The 19,377-nt window shown below is 47.4% G+C and overlaps 1 protein-coding gene across 1 annotated transcript in view; it reads right to left on the bottom strand.

Moving 5' to 3' along the window:
* LOC141270865 (uncharacterized) overlaps positions 1–12,256 on the bottom strand; it is a 32,417-nt gene extending 20,161 nt beyond the window's left edge. The window contains exon 1 of the mRNA XM_073680960.1: positions 12,175–12,256. The gene's annotated coding sequence lies outside the window, so the exon portion shown is untranslated. The remainder of the gene's footprint in view (positions 1–12,174) is intronic.
* Positions 12,257–19,377: the final 7,121 nt, after the last annotated feature.

Genomic DNA, 19,377 nt, shown 5'->3' with positions numbered 1-19,377 from the left:
CCGGACTGCCCCAATTTCCGCGCTCACCCGTAAGGGCACTAATCCCAGAGAGTGGCCGCCCGAAGCAGAGGAGGCCTTTCTTTCCATAAAACAGGCCTTCTCTTCCGCCCCGATGCTGCATCGCCCGGACGGCAACAAGCAGTTCTTCCTGGAAGTTGACGCCTCCTCCTCTGGAGCCGGAGCGGTACTTACCCAAAAATCGTCTTCCGGGAGAATGGTAACTTGTGGCTTCTTCTCCAAACTCTTCTCCTCTTCTGAGCGCAACTATTCCATAGGAGACCGAGAGTTATTGGCCATCAAGCTGGCATTGGAGGAGTGGCGTTACCTACTCGAGGGGGCTCAATTCCATCCAGGGGATAAGGTCTGGCTCTCGTCCAAGTATGTCCGGCTCAAGATTCCTTCCTATAAGTTAGGGCCTCGGTTCATCGGTCCTCTGGAGGTCATCAGTCAGATCAACCCGGTGGCCTATAAATTGAAACTCCCGGCCAACTTGCGGATCCCTAACTCCTTCCATGTATCTCTCCTCAAACCCGTGGTACTTAACTCTTTTTCCAAGTCTACAGGTACGCCTCCTGCTCCGGTTTCCGCTGAAAACGAGTTTGAGGTAGAGAACATTCTGGCCACAAAAAGGGTAAGAGGAAAGACCTTTTTTCTAGTAGATTGGAAGGGGTTTGGTCCTGAAGAGAGAACGTGGGAGCCCCGGGAGAACATCCATGCCCCTCTCATCCTTGCTAAATTTCTGTCTGGCCTAAAAAGGGGGGGCCTAAAGGGGGGGGGTACTGTAGCGTCGGCGTCCCTGCCCTCTGCTAGGCAGGGACGCTGTTCCCCTCACCTCTCCGCTCCGAGCCCGGCGTCCTCCTCCCGCTCTGCTGGCAGCGCGCGCTCCTTCCCGGCCACGGTGCTTAGGGCGCGCGCTCCCCCCCTCTTAAAGGGGCCACGCGCGCCGTCCTAAGGAGTCTCCGGCCAATGGCCGGAGGACTTCACCATATATAAGGCACCTCCTCCAAAATGGAGGTGCCCGAGCAATGTTGTTGCACTGTTCACTACTCTGCTTCAGCCCTCAGGTCCCGTTTCTAGTTACCTGCCAGTTACCTGCCAGTTTCCTGCCTGTTATCCGCTCACCTGCTTGCTAGCCTGAGGTCCGACGGTCTGCCTTCCGACACCTGTCAGTCTGTCTATGGACCAGCTTGCCCGCTCACCTGGGAGCGCCCACCTGCTACCTGCCTGCTAGCCTACCTGGAGGTTCCGCCGTCACGTGCTGTGACCACCTGCCAGTCCAGAGACTCTTGCCCGCTCACCTGGGAGCGCTCATCTGCTACCTGTCTGCTAGCCTACCTGGAGGCTCCGCCGTCACGTGCTGTGACCACCTGCCAGTCCAGAGACTCTTGCCCGCTCACCTGGGAGCGCTCATCTGCTACCTGTCTGCTAGCCTACCTGGAGGTTCCGCCGTCACGTGCTGTGACCACCTGCTTATCCAGAGACTCTCGCCTGCTCACCTGGGAGCACACATCTGCCATCTGCCTGCTAGCCTACCTGGAGGCTCAGCCGTCACAGGTTGTACCTACCCTTTACCCAGAGACTGTCCCGGTCACTTGCCGTGACCTCCTGCCCGTTCACCCAGAGACTGTCCCGGTCACTTGCCGTGACCTTCTGCCCGTTCACCCAGAGACTGCCCCGGTCACTTGCCGTGACCTCCTGCCCGTTCACCCAGAGACTGTCCCGGTCACTTGCCGTGACCTCCTGCCCGTTCACCCAGAGACTGCCCCGGTCACTTGCTGTGACCTCCTGCCCGTTTACCCAGAGACTGTCCCGGTCACCTGCTGTGACTACCTGCCTGTCTTCCCTGGTCGCCACCCGCTTCCTTACAAGGACCGCCCCCTTGTATAAGTTGCTCAGAGGTTCCGCCTCCCAGACCCGTTACATACAACGTCTAATGTCAGTATCACAGTATATCATACTAGCTATTGAACCTGTTCTACACCTGGGTCACGAGCATTTTTAGTGGTACATTTCTTGGGCCATTTTTTTTCAAGACACTGTGTCTGCGAATTCTCATATAGAGTGTCTTCAATAAAATGGTGCCGGATAGCGTGGCATGCGCATGCACTGACTCCGGCACCATTTCATTGAAGTATTATGCTACAAAATTAAAGGGATCCTTTAATCAGAAATAGCGCTATTAACCTGCAGGTTAAAAGCATTATTATACTTCCCAGCAGCTGAGTGCAGTGAGGAGAAAATGAACTTTATTCTCCTCGCCAGCATTCGGTTTCAGTCATGGGGGCAGTGCCGGTTCGGTCACCGCTCTGCGTATACAGAGCGTCCGCTGTAACCGAGCCCCCAGCACTGACTGACACTGGCTCTACATTGAGGCTGGCTGTCAGTCAGGGCCAGGATTACAGCGGTTGCTCTGTATACTCAAAGTAATGACTGAACCGGCGCCGGGCCAGACCCCATGACTAAAACCGAATGCTCCCCCATCCTGGTACATGCTCTCTCCCCATCCTGGTACATGCTCTCTCCCCATCCTGGTATATGCTCTCTCACCATCCTGGTATATGCTCTCTCCCCATCCTGGTATATGCTCCACCATACTAGTTCCCCATTCTGGTACATGCTCTCTACCAATCCTGGTATATGCTCCACCATCCTAGTTCCCCATCCTGGTACATGCTCTCTCCCCATCCTGGTATATGCTCTCTCCCCATCCTGGTATATGCTCTTTCCCCATCCTGATACATGCTCTCTCCCCATACTGGTACATGCTCTCTCCCCATCCTGGTACATGCTCTCTCCCCATCCTGGTACATGCTCTCTCCCCATCCTGGTACATGCTCTCTCCCCATCCTGGTACATGCTCTCTCCCCATACTGGTATATGCTCCACCATCCTAGTTCCCCATTCTGGTACATGCTCTCTCCCCATCCTGGTATATGCTCCACCATCCTAGTTCCCCATCCTGGTACATACTCTCTCCCCATCCTGGTACATGCTCTCTCCCCATCCTGGTACATGCTCTCTCCCCATCCTGGTACATGCTCTCTCCCCATCCTGGTACATGCTCTCTCCCCATCCTGGTACATGCTCTTTCCCCATCCTGGTACATGCTCTCTCCCCATCCTGGTATATGCTCTCTCCCCATCCTGGTACATGCTCTCTCCCCATCCTGGTACATGCTCTCTCCCCATCCTGGTACATGCTCTCTCCCCATCCTGGTACATGCTCTCTCCCCATCCTGGTACATGCTCTCTCCCCATCCTGGTATATGCTCTCTCCCCATCCTGGTACATGCTCTCTCCCCATCCTGGTACATGCTCTCTCCCCATACTGGTATATGCTCCACCATCCTAGTTCCCCATTCTGGTACATGCTCTCTCCCCATCCTGGTATATGCTCCACCATCCTAGTTCCCCATCCTGGTACATACTCTCTCCCCATCCTGGTACATGCTCTCTCCCCATCCTGGTACATGCTCTCTCCCCATCCTGGTACATGCTCTCTCCCCATCCTGGTACATGCTCTCTCCCCATCCTGGTATATGCTCCACCATCCTAGTTCCCCATTCTGGTACATGCTCTCTCCCCATCCGGGTATATGCTCCACCATCCTAGTTCCCCATTCTGGTACATGCTCCCGGTCCCCCCCATCCTGGAATATGCTCTCCCATCCTGTTATACAGGGCTGTGGAGTCGGTAAGCCAAACCGCCGACTCCGACTCCTCAATTTCCATCACTCCGACTCCACGACTCCGACTCCCTCATACATGGCTCATGTGTAAGTGATAAATTTACTGTAGTACAGATTCATTTCAGCTAAAAGTCCAGACCCTTAGATCAGGAATAGGACAGACATTTAGGCTGAGTGCCCACGTAGCGTTTTTCAAGCGTTTATGCTGCGGAATTTCCGCAGCATAAACGCTTGTGAAACGCTAGGTGATCCGCACCCCATGGTCCCCAAGGGGATTCCGCATGTTCTATGCACATGCTGCGGATTTTTCCGCAGCGTTTATGCTGCGTACAAAAATCCGCAGCATGTCATTTAATTTTGCAGAAGCGCAGCGGAACTCCCGCCATTGACTTGCATTGAGACACATAGAAACCGCGACTGTACATTTTTACAAGCGGCTTCTATGCGTCTCTATGTGCGGATGGTACCCAGTTCTGGAGGAGAGGAGACTCTCATCCAGACCTGGGTACCATTCTACCTGTAAAAAAAGAATAAAATAACAAATAAAGTTTATATTCACCTGTCCGGCGGCTTCTCTCTGAATGCCGGCATCGCTTGAGGACCTGCGGTGACGTCACAGTCATGTGACCGCAGGCCCTTCACCGCTCTGTCTCGCGATATGCCGGCAGCCGGGAACCAGACAGGAACGAGCGCTGCAGCCACGCCGGGCATCGGGGGTGAGTATAGCTTTATTTGTTTTCATTTTTACGGTTCACACTGTATAAATCCATGCTGTTTGCATGGATTTATACAGTGTGACCTAGTTGTCAAGCACTTTCCAAGTGATGATATCGCCTGGAAAGCGCTTGTCAATCTGCATGCGGAAACGCATGTGAATCCGCATGTGGATCCGCATGTATTCTGCAGGAAAAACGCATGCACAATCTGCATGCGTTTTTTCTGCCAGGGAGATGCAGAAATGCTGCAGAAATTTTCTGCTTCATTTCTGCATCGTGGGCACATAGCCTTATAGGACATTTCATAACTTTCCCAAATTCTTATGAAAAAATATTCCCCACAAACTGCATTGAACTATTGTACCCAATTTATTATATCTTTTAGGAGTCGGTCTATTTTATACCGATTCCAGTAAAATGGACACCTACTCTAAGACTCCGACTCCACAGCCCTGCTGGTATATATTCCCCCATCCTGGTATATGCTTCCCCACCCTGCCTGTTCTGCTGTTCTTCCATCCATACAAAAAAAAAAAAAACACTCCTACTCGCCTTTTCCCCTCTCCCTTGCAGTGCATCCTCGAACTGGCTGGAGGAGTGTGGCGCCGGAGTTCGGCATCTGCGCATGCATGAACTGCGACACCACACTTCTTCAACCTCACCAGAGATCATGGTATGTGTCCTAATGGCACCGAAGATGGCAGTATGCAGTCAGTGCTTACGCACCCCATGATCTCCAGCATCACAATCCTTTATCCTCATCCTTCTCCCTCTAACCTGTAACGTCTGATGTGTTCTTCTGTCTCTGGCCAGACAGCGCAGGCGCATTGCGTGCACAGTCTATAGAGGCTTCGAACAGACGGACACATCCCTGATTATATTATAGATAGCAGTCAGTCATGTATTCTCATACAGACTGTATAGGGCTGTACCTAGGGGAAGAGGAGAGGCATGTGACCTGGGTACAGCCGTCAGGGGGTGCCTTCGGGCCACCTCATGTGGTGGTCAGAGGTGTCTCACAGGCAGCTGCATTTTGCCGCCCCCAGAGTGGGATTCGACCGTTCTCTGAGCTGGCTGTGGAACTGACAGTCCATCAGAGAAGGGAGCTATGTGTGGGCTCATACTGTATACAAGAGGCTATGTGTGGGCTCATACTGTATATAGGGAGATATGTGCGGGCTCATACTGTATATAGGGAGATATGTGTGGGCTCATACTGTATATAGGGAGCTATGTGCGGGCTCATACTGTATATAGGGAGCTATGTGTGGGCTCATACTGTATACACGAGGCTATGTGGGGGCTCATTCTGTATATAGGAGGCTATGTGGGAGCTCATACTGTGCATAGGGAGTTATGTGGGAGCTCATACTGTATATAGAGGGGCTCTGTGGAGGCTCACTGTATCTGGGAGGCTATGTAGGGGCTCATACTGTATCTGGGAGGCTATGCGTGGGCTCATACTGTATCTGGGAGGCTATGTGGGGGCTTATATTGTATCTAGGGGACTATGTGGGGGCTCATACTGTATCTAGGGGCTATGTAGGAGCTCATACTGTATGTAGGTGGCAGTGTGTGGGCTCATACTGTATGTAGGGGGTTGTGTGTGGGCTCATACTGTGTGAACAGTGCTATGCTTTGGCTCATACTGTATCTAGGGAGCTATGTGGGGGCTCATACTGTATCTAGGGAGATATGTGGGGGGCTCATACTGTATCTAGGGAGCTATGTGCAGGCTCATACTGTATAAAGAGGGATGTCAGCATACTTAATTCTGATCAATGTTAAGTCATACAATTAATATAATTTTTTTTTAGTATTTTGTTAATATTAATATTAAGCAGAATTAATTTCAGCCTATTGATTCGGCCTCTACAACAGTCACGTTTCTCATGTGGCCCCTCGGGAACATTAATCTCCCACCCCTGCTCTATTATATATAGCGCTATGTTATGTATAGTGCTGTACATAATGGAATTTTTTTTCGGCATTCTCTGTCTATAGGTGTGATCAGAACATGTGTGTTGCTCACATGACCTATCACATGATCTATCAAAGGGGGTCATGTGACATGTCACGTGATACATCGGGTACCTGGGGGGGGGGTCCACACCTTCTAAATTGCCCAGGGCCTTGGCTACTCTTAATCCACCCCTGACTGTATGTGGGAAGATGGCGGTACTGTGGGAACATTATACTGTATGTGGGAAGATGGCGGTACTGTGGGAATATTATACAGTGTGTGGAAATAGAGGTACTATGAGAGCATTATATTGAGAGGCTTAATGACCGCAGTCGCTCCTGTGACCGGGCCCAGCCACCACCAGCCCCTGCTTTAGCTGGATGTGTGTTCTCGGACTGACATTCAGCTTAGTGCCACAATACACGCTGCCGACCAATCAGAGGCCAGCAGCTGACATCGGCATGTACGTCATTAGGGGCGCATGGAATAAACATCATGCTCTCCTGTCACTTCCAGCTGAAGTCAGCGGCAGCTCCAGAAAAGACACCGCGCGGCGAAGGAGCGGAGAGAAGCTGAGTATAATGTTGTTGTTTTTTTAAATCAGCGAGTACACGGTGCCCTTGGCCATACTACTACATGTAAGACTATGGGCTGTGTATTATACTACATGGATGACTATGGGCTGTGCATTATACTACATGGATGACTATGGGCTGTGCATTATACTACATGGATGACTGTGGGCTGTGCATTATACTACATGGATGACTGTGGGCTGTGCATTATACTACATGGATGACTATGGGCTGTGCAATACACTACATGTACGGACTATGGGCTGTGCATTATACTACATGGATGACTATGTGCCATGCATTATACTACATGGATGACTATGGGCTGTGCATTATACTACATGGATGACTGTGGGCTGTGCATTATACTACATGGATGACTATGGGCTGTGCATTATACTACATGTACGAACTATGGGCTGTGCATTATACTACAGGGATGACTATGGGCTGTGCATTATACTACATGGATGACTATCGGCTGTGCATTATACTACATGGATGACTGTGGGCTGTGCATTATACTACATGGATGACTATGGGCTGTGCATTATACTACATGTACGAACTATGGGCTGTGCATTATACTACATGGATAACTATGGGCTGTGCATTATACTACATGGATGACTATGGGCTGTGCATTATACTACATGGATGACTGTGGGCTGTGCATTATACTACATGGATGACTGTGGGCTGTGCATTATACTACATGGATAACTATGGGCTGTGCATTATACTACATGGATGACTGTGGGCTGTGCATTATACTACATGGATGACTGTGGGCTGTGCATTATACTACATGGATGACTGTGGGCTGTGCATTATACTACATGGATGACTGTGGGCTGTGCATTATACTACATGGATGACTATGGGCTGTGCATTATACTACATGGATGACTGTGGGCTGTGCATTATACTACATGGATGACTGTGGGCTGTGCATTATACTACATGGATGACTGTGGGCTGTGCATTATACTACATGGATGACTATGTGCCGTGCATTATACTACATGGATGACTATGGGCTGTGCATTATACTACATGGATGACTGTGGGCTGTGCATTATACTACATGGATGACTGTGGGCTGTGCATTATACTACATGTAAGAGAGTGGGCTGTGCATTATACTACATGTATGACTATGGGCTGTGCATTATACTACTATGTATGACTATGGGCTGTGCATTATACTACATGGATGACTGTGGGCTGTGCATTATACTACATGTAAGAGTATGGGCTATGCATTATACTACATGTACGGACTATGGGCTGTGCATTATACTACATGGATGACTATGTGCTGTGCATTATACTACATGGATGACCATGGGCTGTGCATTATGCTACATGGATGACTGTGGGCTGTGCATTATACTACTATGTATGACTATGGGCTGTGCATTATACTACTATGTATGACTATGGGCTGTGCATTATACTACTATGTATGACTATGGGCTGTGCATTATACTACTATGTATGACTATGGACTGTGCATTATACTACATGTATGACTATGGGCTGTGCATTATACTACATGTACGGACTATGGGCTGTGCATTATACTACTATGTATGGACTATGGGCTGTGCATTATACTACATGGATGACTATGGGCGGTGCATTATACTACATGTATGGGCTGTGCATTATACCACATGTATGGACTATGGGCTGTGCATTATACTACATGTACGGACCATGGGCTGTGCATTATACTACATGTACGGACTATGGGCTGTGCATTATACTACATGTATGACTATGGGCTGTGCATTATACTACATGTACGGACTATGGGCTGTGCATTATACTACATGTACGGACTATGGGCTGTGCATTATACTATTGTACGGACCATGGGCTGTGCATTATACTACATGTATGGAATATGGGCTGTGCATTATACTACATGTATGGACTATGGGCTGTGCATTATACTACATGTATGACTATGGGCTGTGCATTATACTACATGTATGGACTATGGGCTGTGCATTATACTACATGTACGGACTATGGGCTGTGCATTACACTACATGGATGACTATTGGCTGTGCATTATACTACATGGATGACTATAGGCTGTGCATTATACTGTATGGAGGATTATGGGGAGTGCATTATACTTCTGTTATGGGGCCCCATCACTTCTATGTTTGCCCCTGGTGAGAGTAATAGTTTATTTTTTTCTATACACCAAAGAACAGAGGCAGAACAGGGGACATATACCAGGTTGGGGTCAAGGATAAGGGACATACATATACAGTGGGTACGGAAAGTATTCAGACCCCTTTAAATTTTTCACTCTTTGTTTCATTGCAGCCATTTGGTAAATTCTAAAAAGTTCATTTTTTTTCTCATTAACCCCTTTACCCCCGAGGGTGGTTTGCACGTTAATGACCAGCCCAATTTTTACAATTCTGACCACTGTCAATTTATGATGTAATAACTCTGGAACGCTTCAACGGATCACTCTGATTCTGAGACTGTTTTTTCGTGACATATTGTGCTTCATGATTGTGGTAAAATTTCTTCGATATCACTTGCGTTTATTTGTGAAAAAAAAAAGAAATTTGGTGAAAATTTTTCAATTTTCAAAATTTGAATTTTTATGCCCTTAAATCAGAGATATATGTCACACAAAATAGTTAATAAATAACATTTTCCACATGTCTACTTTACATCAGCACAATTTTGGAACCAAAATTTTTTTTTAATTAGGGAGTTATAAGGGTTAAAAGTTGACCAGCGATTTCTCATTTTTCCAACAAAATTTACAAAACCATTTTTTTAGGGACCACAACACATTTGAAGTCACTTTGAGGGGTCTTTATGACAAAAAATACCCAAAGTGACCCCATTCTAAAAACTGCACCCCTCAAGGTGCTCAAAACCACATTCAAAAGAAGTTTATTAACTCTTCAGGTGCTTCACAGGAATTTTTGGAATGTGGAAAAAAAAAATTAACATTTAACTTTTTTCACAAAAATGTTACTTTAGACCCAATTTTTTTTTATTTTCGCAGGGGCAACAGGAAAAAATGGGCCCCAAAATTTGTTGTGCAATTTCTCCTGAGCATCGGGTCGTCATAGCAACATCCTGGAAGCCACGGCAGAAAACGTTGGATGCCGGCAGGAGAGGTGAGTATGGGCGATCACCTCCCCTTGCCCCCACAATGCTGCGATCGACTTTGATCGCAGCATTGCGGGGGTTAATGTGCCAGGAGCTCCCAGCACATAGCACCGGGTGTCAGCTGTGACAATCAGCTGACACCCAGCGGCGATCACGCCTGCACAGCCTGTGTGCGGGCGAAATCCACAGGACGTACTAATACATACCTGGCTCTTAAAGCCCAGGGTGCAGGTACGTATTAGTACGCCCTGGGCTTTTAAAGGGTTAAAGTACACTCTGCACCTCATCTTGACTGAAAAAAAACCAGAAGTGTAGAAATTTTTGCAAATTTATTAAAAAAGTAAAACTGAAATATCACATGGTCATAAGTATTCAGACCCTTTGCTCAGTATTGAGTAGAAGCACCCTTTTGAGCTAGTACAGCCTTGAGTCTTCTTGGGAATGATGCAACAAGTTTTTCACACCTGGACTTGGGGATCCTCTGCCATTCTTCCTTGCAGAACGTCTCCAGGTTGGATGGTGAACGTTGGTGGACAGCCATTTTCAGGTCTCTCCAGAGATGCTCAATTGGGTTTAGGTCAGGGCTCTGGCTGGGCCAGTTAAGAATGGTCACAGAGTTGTTCTGAAGCCACTCCTTTGTTATTTTAGCTGTGTGCTTGGGGTCATTGTCTTGTTGGACGGTGAACCTTCAGCCAAGTCTGAGGTCCAGAGCACTCTAGAAGAGGTTTTCATCCAGGATATCTCTGTGCTTGGCCGCATTCATGTTTCTTTCAATTGCAACCAGTCGTCCTGTCCCTGCAGCTGATAAACACCCCCATAGCATGATGCTGCCACCACCATGTTTCACTGTTGGGATTGTATTGGGCAGGTGATGAGCAGTGCCTGGTTTTCTCCACACATACCGCTTAGAATTATCACCAAAAAGTTCTATCTTCATCTCATAGTCTGGGAGAACTTCATGTGTTTTGAGCAAACTCTATGCGGGCTTTCATATGTCTTGCACTGAGGAGAGGCTTCCGTCGGGCCACTGTGCCATAAAGGCCCGACTGGTGGAGGGCTGCAGTGATAGTTGACTTTGTGGAACTTTCTCCCATCTCCCTACTGCATCTCTGGAGCTCAGCCACAGTGATTTGGGGGTTCTTCTTTACCTCTCTCACCAAGGCTCTTCTCCCACGATTGCTCAGTTTGGCTGGATGGCCAGGTCTAGGAAGACTTCTGGTGGTCCCAAACGTCTTCCATTTAAGGATTATGAGGCCACTGTGCTCTTAGGAACCTTGAGTAATGCAGAAATTCTTTTGTAACCTTGGCCAGATCTGTGCCTTGCCACAATTCTGTCTCTGAGCTCCTTGGGCAGTTCCTTTGAGCTCATGATTCTCATTTGGTCTGACGTGCACTGTGAGCTGCGAGGTCTTATATAGACAGGTGTGTGCCTTTCCAAATCAAGTCCTATCAGTTTAATTAAACACAGCTGGACCCAATGAAGGAGCAGAACCATCTCAAGGAGGGTCAGAAGGAAATGGACAGCATGTGACTTAAATATGAGTGTCCGAGCAAAGGGTCTGAATACTTATGACCATGTGATATTTCAGTTTTTATTTTTTAATAAATTTGCAAAAATTTCTACGTTTTAGTTTTTTTTTCAGTCAAGATGGGGTGCAGAGTGTACTTTAATGAGAAAAAAATGAACTTTTTAGAACTTACCAAATGGCTGCAATGAAATAAAGAGTGAAAATTTTTAAAGGGGTCTGAATACTTTCTGTACCCACTGTATATATCAGGATGGGGGGTGGTCGAAATCTCGTAACGGCACACTAGTTATGCCTCTGATTATACTGTGTGGGGGGATGGCGGTACTATGGGAACATTACACTACGTGGGGCAAGAAAGGGGCCCTGTACTATGAGAACAATACATTTCCTCCCTTCCTGTCTCCATAGTTGGGTCGTATGTATCTATTACAGGAAACAGAACAAAAACCTTAGGATTCTTATAAAGGGGCAACACAAGACCCCAAAAGAGTCTCCGTGCTGAAGGGGTTAATGCCCCCTGCGCCCAGTAATGGGGGATCTCTACATACCTCCACCTGCAGAGCCGCCACCACATATATGGCTGCTCTGTGCACACAGGAGCTGTGATGAGGTCACAGGATGGGAGGAGTCAGGGGTCACATGATCAGGGGCCTCAGTGGATGCAGGACTCTGCTGTGCTGGTTGTCATGGTGCTGGATGAGCTGAAGTTTATGTGTGGGGTCAGGAGGGGTTTACAGGGGGGGATGTAGCAGAGCCGTGTGTGTACGAGGCGTACGGAGCAGAGCCGCGTGTGTACGAGGCGTACGGAGCGGAGCCGCACGTGTACGAGGCGCACGGAGCGGAGCCGCGCGTGTACGAGGCGTACGGAGCAGAGCCGCGCGTGTACGAGGCGTACGGAGCGGAGCCGCGCGTGTACGAGGCGTACGGAGCGGAGCCACGCGTGTACGAGGCGTACGGAGCGGAGCCGCGCGTGTACGAGGCGTACGGAGCGGAGCCGCGCATGTACGAGGTGTACGGAGCGGAGCCGCGTGTGTACGAGGCGTACGGAGCGGAGCCACGCGTGTACGAGGCGTACGGAGCGGAGCCGCGCGTGTACGAGGCGTACGGAGCGGAGCCGCGCATGTACGAGGTGTACGGAGCGGAGCCGCCCCCTATCAAAGTGTATCAAAGTGTGTAGCCACACCCCTCCTCCCCTATCAGGCCCTGTGTTGTATCTTGTTCAGCATTTTCTATGACTTATATGAGTTTGATGTTGCTATCAGAGTATTTACTCTAATTTGATAGTGTAATTCTTAGGTCATATATTTTATACGTTTGTAAAAACCAACACTGCTAATCACCAAGCACTGATCACATCTCAGTGATGAAGATTCTCATTTTATATCAGTTTTATATCCCCATACTGTTTATTTGATAGTGTGGATCTTATTGCTTGGGCATATTATCTATATGGCCAAGTTACAACTACCCCCAAGTATATAAAGTGTGTGTTTTATACGGATGTAAAAAGCAAAGACACAGTAAAAGTATTAGGCTATGTGCCCACGATGCAGAAATGAAGCAGAAAATTTCTGCATCATTTCTGCATCTCCCTGGCAGAAAAAACGCATGCAGATTGTGCATGCGTTTTTCCTGCCAAATACATGCGGATTTGAAGCGTTTTCACATGCGTTTCCGCATGCGGATTGACAAGCGCTTTCCAGGTGATTTTAGCATCACTTGGAAAGTGCTTGACAACTAGGTCACACTATATAAATCCATGCAACCAGCATGGATTTATATAGTGTGACCGTAAGAATGTTTAAAAATAAAAAAATAAACCTATACTTACCCTCTGATGGCCCGGCGTGTGTTGCTGCGCTCGCTCCTGTCTGCCAGCTGATCACGGGACACTGCACTGAAGGGCCTGCGGTCACATGACTGTGACGTCACCGCAGGTCCTACAGTCCTGCCCGCAAGCAAAGGGAAGGAGTCCGGGGGCCGTCGGAAGGTGAATATAAACTTTATTTTTTATTTTATTTTTTTTTTTACAGGTACAATGGTACCCAGGTCTGGATGAGAGTCTCCTCTCCTCCAGAACTGGGTACCGTCCGCACATTGAAACGCATATAATCCGTGAGTACAAATGTACTGACACGGATTATGTGCGTCTCAATGCAAGTCAATGGCGGCGATTACACCGCGCTTCCGCAAAACTAATGGACATGCTGCGGATTTTTGAGCGCAGCATAAATGCTGCGGAAAAATCCGCAGCATGGGCATAGAACTTGCGGAATCCCCTTGGGGACCATGGGAGGCGGATTACCTAGCGTTTAACAAGCGTTTATGCTGCGGAAATTCCGCAGCATATACGCTTGAAAAACGCTACATGGGCACTTAGCCTTAAAAGATTTTATTGTTCTAAAAATAAATACATCTCAAAGACATTTCAATAATATAAAAATCCTTACAGAATAGTATAAAAAGTATCACAAGTACAATTAATATACATCATTACAATTCTTACAAAATAATATAAAAAGTATTAGATTCACATGTACCAAATTGCATGTAATAATAATAATAATAATACATCATTACATTTCTTGTAGATTAATATAGAGTGTTACAATTCAGTCAGATCATTTATCCAATACATCACTTACATCGTGAGCCACATGGATTGTAGTATTGGTAGAGACCTTTTTTTAGGCAGCAAAGTTCCTTGTGTGATACCTAATGATGGAGAGTGTAAAGATTGAATTGTGAGGGTTGGTGTGGATAGCGTCCGGGGTGTAGATACATCGCTACCTTCACTGATGGAGATTTTTAATCCATCTAAAAGCTGTCTAGTAGCGGGATTGCCCACAACTGTAGATGAAATATTTAGCTCGGCCATTGCCTGCATAAATGAATCCCAACCCCGAGGCAAATTCCTGCTGGTCAGGGCATGGCTCTGTGTTGTACTACGTACCAAATCCAGCAAGTTAGATCCTGGTATTACAGTTCCTTTGAAAATAAATTCACTTTTATCATTCCAGAATGTAACATTTTTATTCTGCAGTAGCCTGTTTAGTAAAAATTCAGCATTCTTTTTATATCGTTGGTTTACATGGCTTACAATTTCAGTGACCTCTTGATTTTTATCAGGGCCTGTATTTGGCAATTGTTGCTGATCAGATTCAGGAGTGCTAACGAGATTTAAAGTTGTTACTTCTTATGAACTGTGCCTTGCATGTACCAAGTATCGCTGTAGCACGAACTATACATTTTAATTTTCACATCATCGGGTATGTCACGACATTGTAAAACCGCGCTAATTTCATCATCAAGGCCACGAATAACACTCTCTCATATGTTATCTGTATTAGGGGGTCTTAGTTTGACTAGATCCTGTTTGGGGACTAGATAAATTTTCTCTGTATGCCCCATTATTTGCCTGTGAGCAGACCTATTATTATCGGTATTGCAAAACCTAACAGAGGACCTATAAACCCACCAGTCTGCTTTAGTAGTTGTTTCTTTTCCTTTATGGGCTGCGATCTATCACTCAGGGTTCTTATAGCTTTGCACCACTTCTTTAGTATATTTTTTTTGTTGCTCTTTCAGGGGTATTCGGCCTTTTAAAATGTTTAAAGCAATTTCGCCTATGGCTGTAATTAAATCTCTGCTTGCATTGCGCAAAATAGATTTTCTGACAGCAGGGGTTGTCTTCATCAGCGTTTTTAGGGGAGCCCAGTTATGACGGAGCATCTCAGACATCTTTACAACACTGAGTACACAGCATAGAATGCCTGATTCCATGTAAAATTCACTTTTTAGAACTATTTTTCTTTTGAACATAGACAGCGGGCAATGCTGGTGGAAACATCCCCATCCTTAAGCGAAGATCCTCAGGGGTATTAACTCTCAAGTCTAACAGCAAATACCCATAAGGTTCCCTCGTGGCGTCCTCAAAAGCTTCTAAGAAAAAACGTGTTTTTCCGGGATACATCTGGCGGGCTAGAGTTAACATTTGTAATTTATCTAGTGGATTTTAAGATTTTTCCATGGTATTTAATTCATCCATCCGTTTGTGTGCTGTCTGATAAATGTGAACAGAGTCATATTCTTTAGCAAGATTTTTCCATGGTATTTAATTCCTTGTTCCTGTGTATTTTTTTTTTGTTTTCTAGTTTCTATTTTAAAGAGTTCAAAGCCTTCTATTTCACTGTTTTATGGCCTCTGTGTTTATCTTACATAGCATTGCCTGCTCTGGCCTTGTGCTAATTGTCTAATTACTCAGTATGACCAACTGGTGCTGGACTCTAGCAGACATTTCATTTCATATATATTCAGCTCTGGCTCGGGATAGCACATGTGCGGGGTCATGCGTGCAATAGATTTTAAGTGCAATAGTTAAAAGTGCAGTTATACAATGGCAGTTGGACAGGGCAGGAGACAGGTAAGGTGCATAAGACATTCATACAAACATGCTGTTAGGGGGACGGTTGCAAACAACTTTATTATAATGGAACGCAACCGACCCCGGGGTCCGCAATGCAGCCTGGTGGACTGCGGCCGAACACCTTCCGGGTGAGAAGGAAAACAACCAACTTGAATATTAAACCCTTCCGTGTTGCTGCACACTGGAACGGTTCCGTTAACTGCACGGGGGATGTGCGACCGGGGGAGTAGCTGTAGCCCTGTTAAGCTCACAGGGACTACACAGTTGGCGCTAGGATGCGTGTGTGACTCACAGCGGGTATACGTGCTCTCAGCCGACGTGCTACCGGACTGAGGAGAACCACTCCACGTGGCTCACAGGCGGTACCGGGAATATGGCGTCTGCAGACTGCTCGGGGTGTATGGCGACCCCCTTGTCAGAGCCAGACTGTCAGGCGAAGCTACCTGCCTATTTCCACTAAAGCTGCCTATTTCAACTATAGCACACGTGGAGCTCAAACGCCCAAGCGTCCACACAACACCATCACTTGCTCAAAAGATCAGAGCGCGCCGCCATGTTTGTTGGCGGGCTCTTTAAAGACTAAGCCCTGCCCACCATCGCACCATTGGTGACGTCACCCGCGACCAATCAGGCGGTGCCAGGTCACCGGATCAGCTGGCCTCCAAACCACCAATCACGGTCTGCCAAGTCACAGGCATGCTCAGTGCGGTATATCTTGGACTTAGGCTGCCGTAGCCCTGTCTCCCTTCGCAACCGATGCTTCATGTTGCTAGGCACAGAAACCCAAGAGACAACCTATACGTCTCATGGACCAGCTAGGCGTTGGAACTGATGATGATGCTGAGCAGCATCAGCCCTGGCTGGACCAGAATGGGAGACCACAGAAGTTTCTGGACCCATTTCGAATCCAGCACACGCCCAACGCCTAACACATGCTTCTCGGTCAGTCATACTGCATTATGCATTAGTCTTATCAATATGCTTTTTATTTGTTTTCACTTCTGCTTCCTCACAACTCACCCGCCCTTTAACACATTCTGTACACTCTCTCTATATTCACCCCTCCCTTCTCCCCTCTCCCATGTATAACTCTGAGGCTCTACTGACATTTGTCACCCACTCCAAACCATCCACTACCTCCATACGGCACTCAAAACGTTCATGCAAATCATTGCACCACCTGCTCTTTCTCTTTTTTCTCCTTTTACTAGTCGCAGGCGACATCTCCCCCAACCCTGGGCCCCGTCCACTAGCATACATTACTCTCCTCCAGCTGCATATAGAAACCCTGCTAATCTTATTAACGTTCAGAGCATGCCGTCTCCTATCGCTTTCCATTGTGCTCTCTGGAACGCACGGTCTGTGTGTAACAAACTAACTTACGTTCACGATTTTTTCCTCTCTAATTCCCTTAACCTTCTGGCTATCACAGAAACCTGGATTCATCAGCCAGCCACCACCGCTGCTGCTACTCTCTCGTTTGGTGGGCTGAAATTTTCACACACCGCCAGACTTGGCAACAGACAGGGTGGAGGTGTTGGTTTGCTCCTTTCCTCACAATGTGCTTCCCAGGTCATCCCCTCGTTTCCCTCACTCATGTTTCCTTCTTTGAAGTGCACACCATCAGACTCTTTAAACACTTCTCCCTGCGAGTGGCGGTCGTGTATCACCCTCCAGGCTCCTCCCGCTAGTTCTTGGATCACTTTGCCACCTGGCTTCCTCACTTTCTATCCTGTGACATCCCCACCCTCATCATGGGCGACTTTAACATCTCCATCGATGATCCCCTCTCCCAATCTGCCTCTCATCTACTTTCTCTAACCTCTTCATTCCGTCTCTCACAGTTTACTTAATGCTCCTACCCATGAAGACGGGAATACTCTGGACCTGTTTTTTTCTAGTCTCTGCTCGCTGGATGACTTTACCAACTCCCCTCTCACGCTCTCGGACTACAACCTTCTTTCCTTCTCTGTCAAGAATTGTCTCCTCGCCCGGGACACCCCCACTTACCACACTTATAGGAATACACGTATCATTAATACCCAGCAGCTTATGGACAATCTCCACACATCTTTAGCCCCCATCTCCTTCTTCTCCTGTCCAGACTTAGCATTGTCACACTACAATAATACACTGAAGAGTGCCCTAGATGAAGCAGCACATTCTACATGCAGAAAGACCCAACACAGACAACGGCAGCCCTGGCACACAATGCGAACATGTTTTCTTCAACGTTGCTCAAGGTGTGCTGAGCGGCAGTGGAGAAAATCTCTTTTAGCAGAGGATTTCATCCACTATAAATTCATGCTCAAAACCTATAACTCTGCCCTTCATCTGGCCAAACAATCCTACTTCACCACCCTCATCACTTCAATGTCCAACAATCCAAAACGACTTTTCGAAACCTTAAACTCCCTCCTGAAACCTCAAGCACAGGCCCCCATCACCAACCTCAGCAATGAGGATCTGGCCACTTTTTTCCTTGAAAAAATCAACCACATCCATCAGGACATCTCAGCTCAATCTCCTCAGCGCCTGGATCCCCTTCCCTGCCGCACTTCAAGCTCACTTGCCATCTTTGAGCCTGTTACAGAAGAAGAAGTTGCCAAGCTCCTCGATTTTTCTCGGCCTACAACCTGCAACAGTGACCCCATTCCTTCACATCTCCTGCAGTCTCTCTCACCGGTGGTCACCGCTCACCTGACTAAAATATTTAACTCTTTCTTCAGGTATCTTTCCCTCCTCATTTAAACATGCCATCATAACCCCTTTATTGAAAAAAACATCCCTGGACCAGAACTGCACTGCTAACTACAGACTTGTCTTTAATCTTCCTTTTATCTCTAAATTCCTGGAACGCTTGGTCTACTCCCGTCTAATCCGCTATCTCTCAGATAAATCTCTCCTCGACCCTCTACAATCTGGTTTCTGCTCTTTACACTCCACTGAAACTGCCCTCACTAAAGTCTCTAATGATCTACTAACAGCTAAATCCAAAGGTCACTGCTCCCTGCTGGTTCTCCTGGATCTCTCTGCAGCATTTGACACTGTGGATCACCAGCTCCTCCTCACTATGCTCCGCTCTATAGGCCTCAAGGAAACCGTTCTCTCTTGGTTCTCCTCCTACCTCTCTGACCGCTCCTTCACTGTATCTTTTGCTGGCTCCTCTTCCTCTCCTCGTCCCCTTACTATCGGAGTTCCGCAGGGCTCAGTTCTAGGCCCCCTTCTCTTCTCTCTATACACTGCCCCTATTGGACAAACTATCAGCAGATTTGGGTTCCAGTATCATCTCTATGCTCACGACACCCAATTATACACTTCTTCC

The sequence above is a fragment of the Phyllobates terribilis genome, unplaced genomic scaffold (assembly GCF_046119375.1).
Source record: "Phyllobates terribilis strain yellow unplaced genomic scaffold, ASM4611937v1 Scaffold_5__5_contigs__length_657084704, whole genome shotgun sequence".
In the NCBI taxonomy this organism is placed as follows: domain Eukaryota; kingdom Metazoa; phylum Chordata; class Amphibia; order Anura; family Dendrobatidae; genus Phyllobates; species Phyllobates terribilis.
Note: the sequence above shows the minus strand (reverse complement) of the source record. Positions and strands in the feature narration are given on the sequence as shown.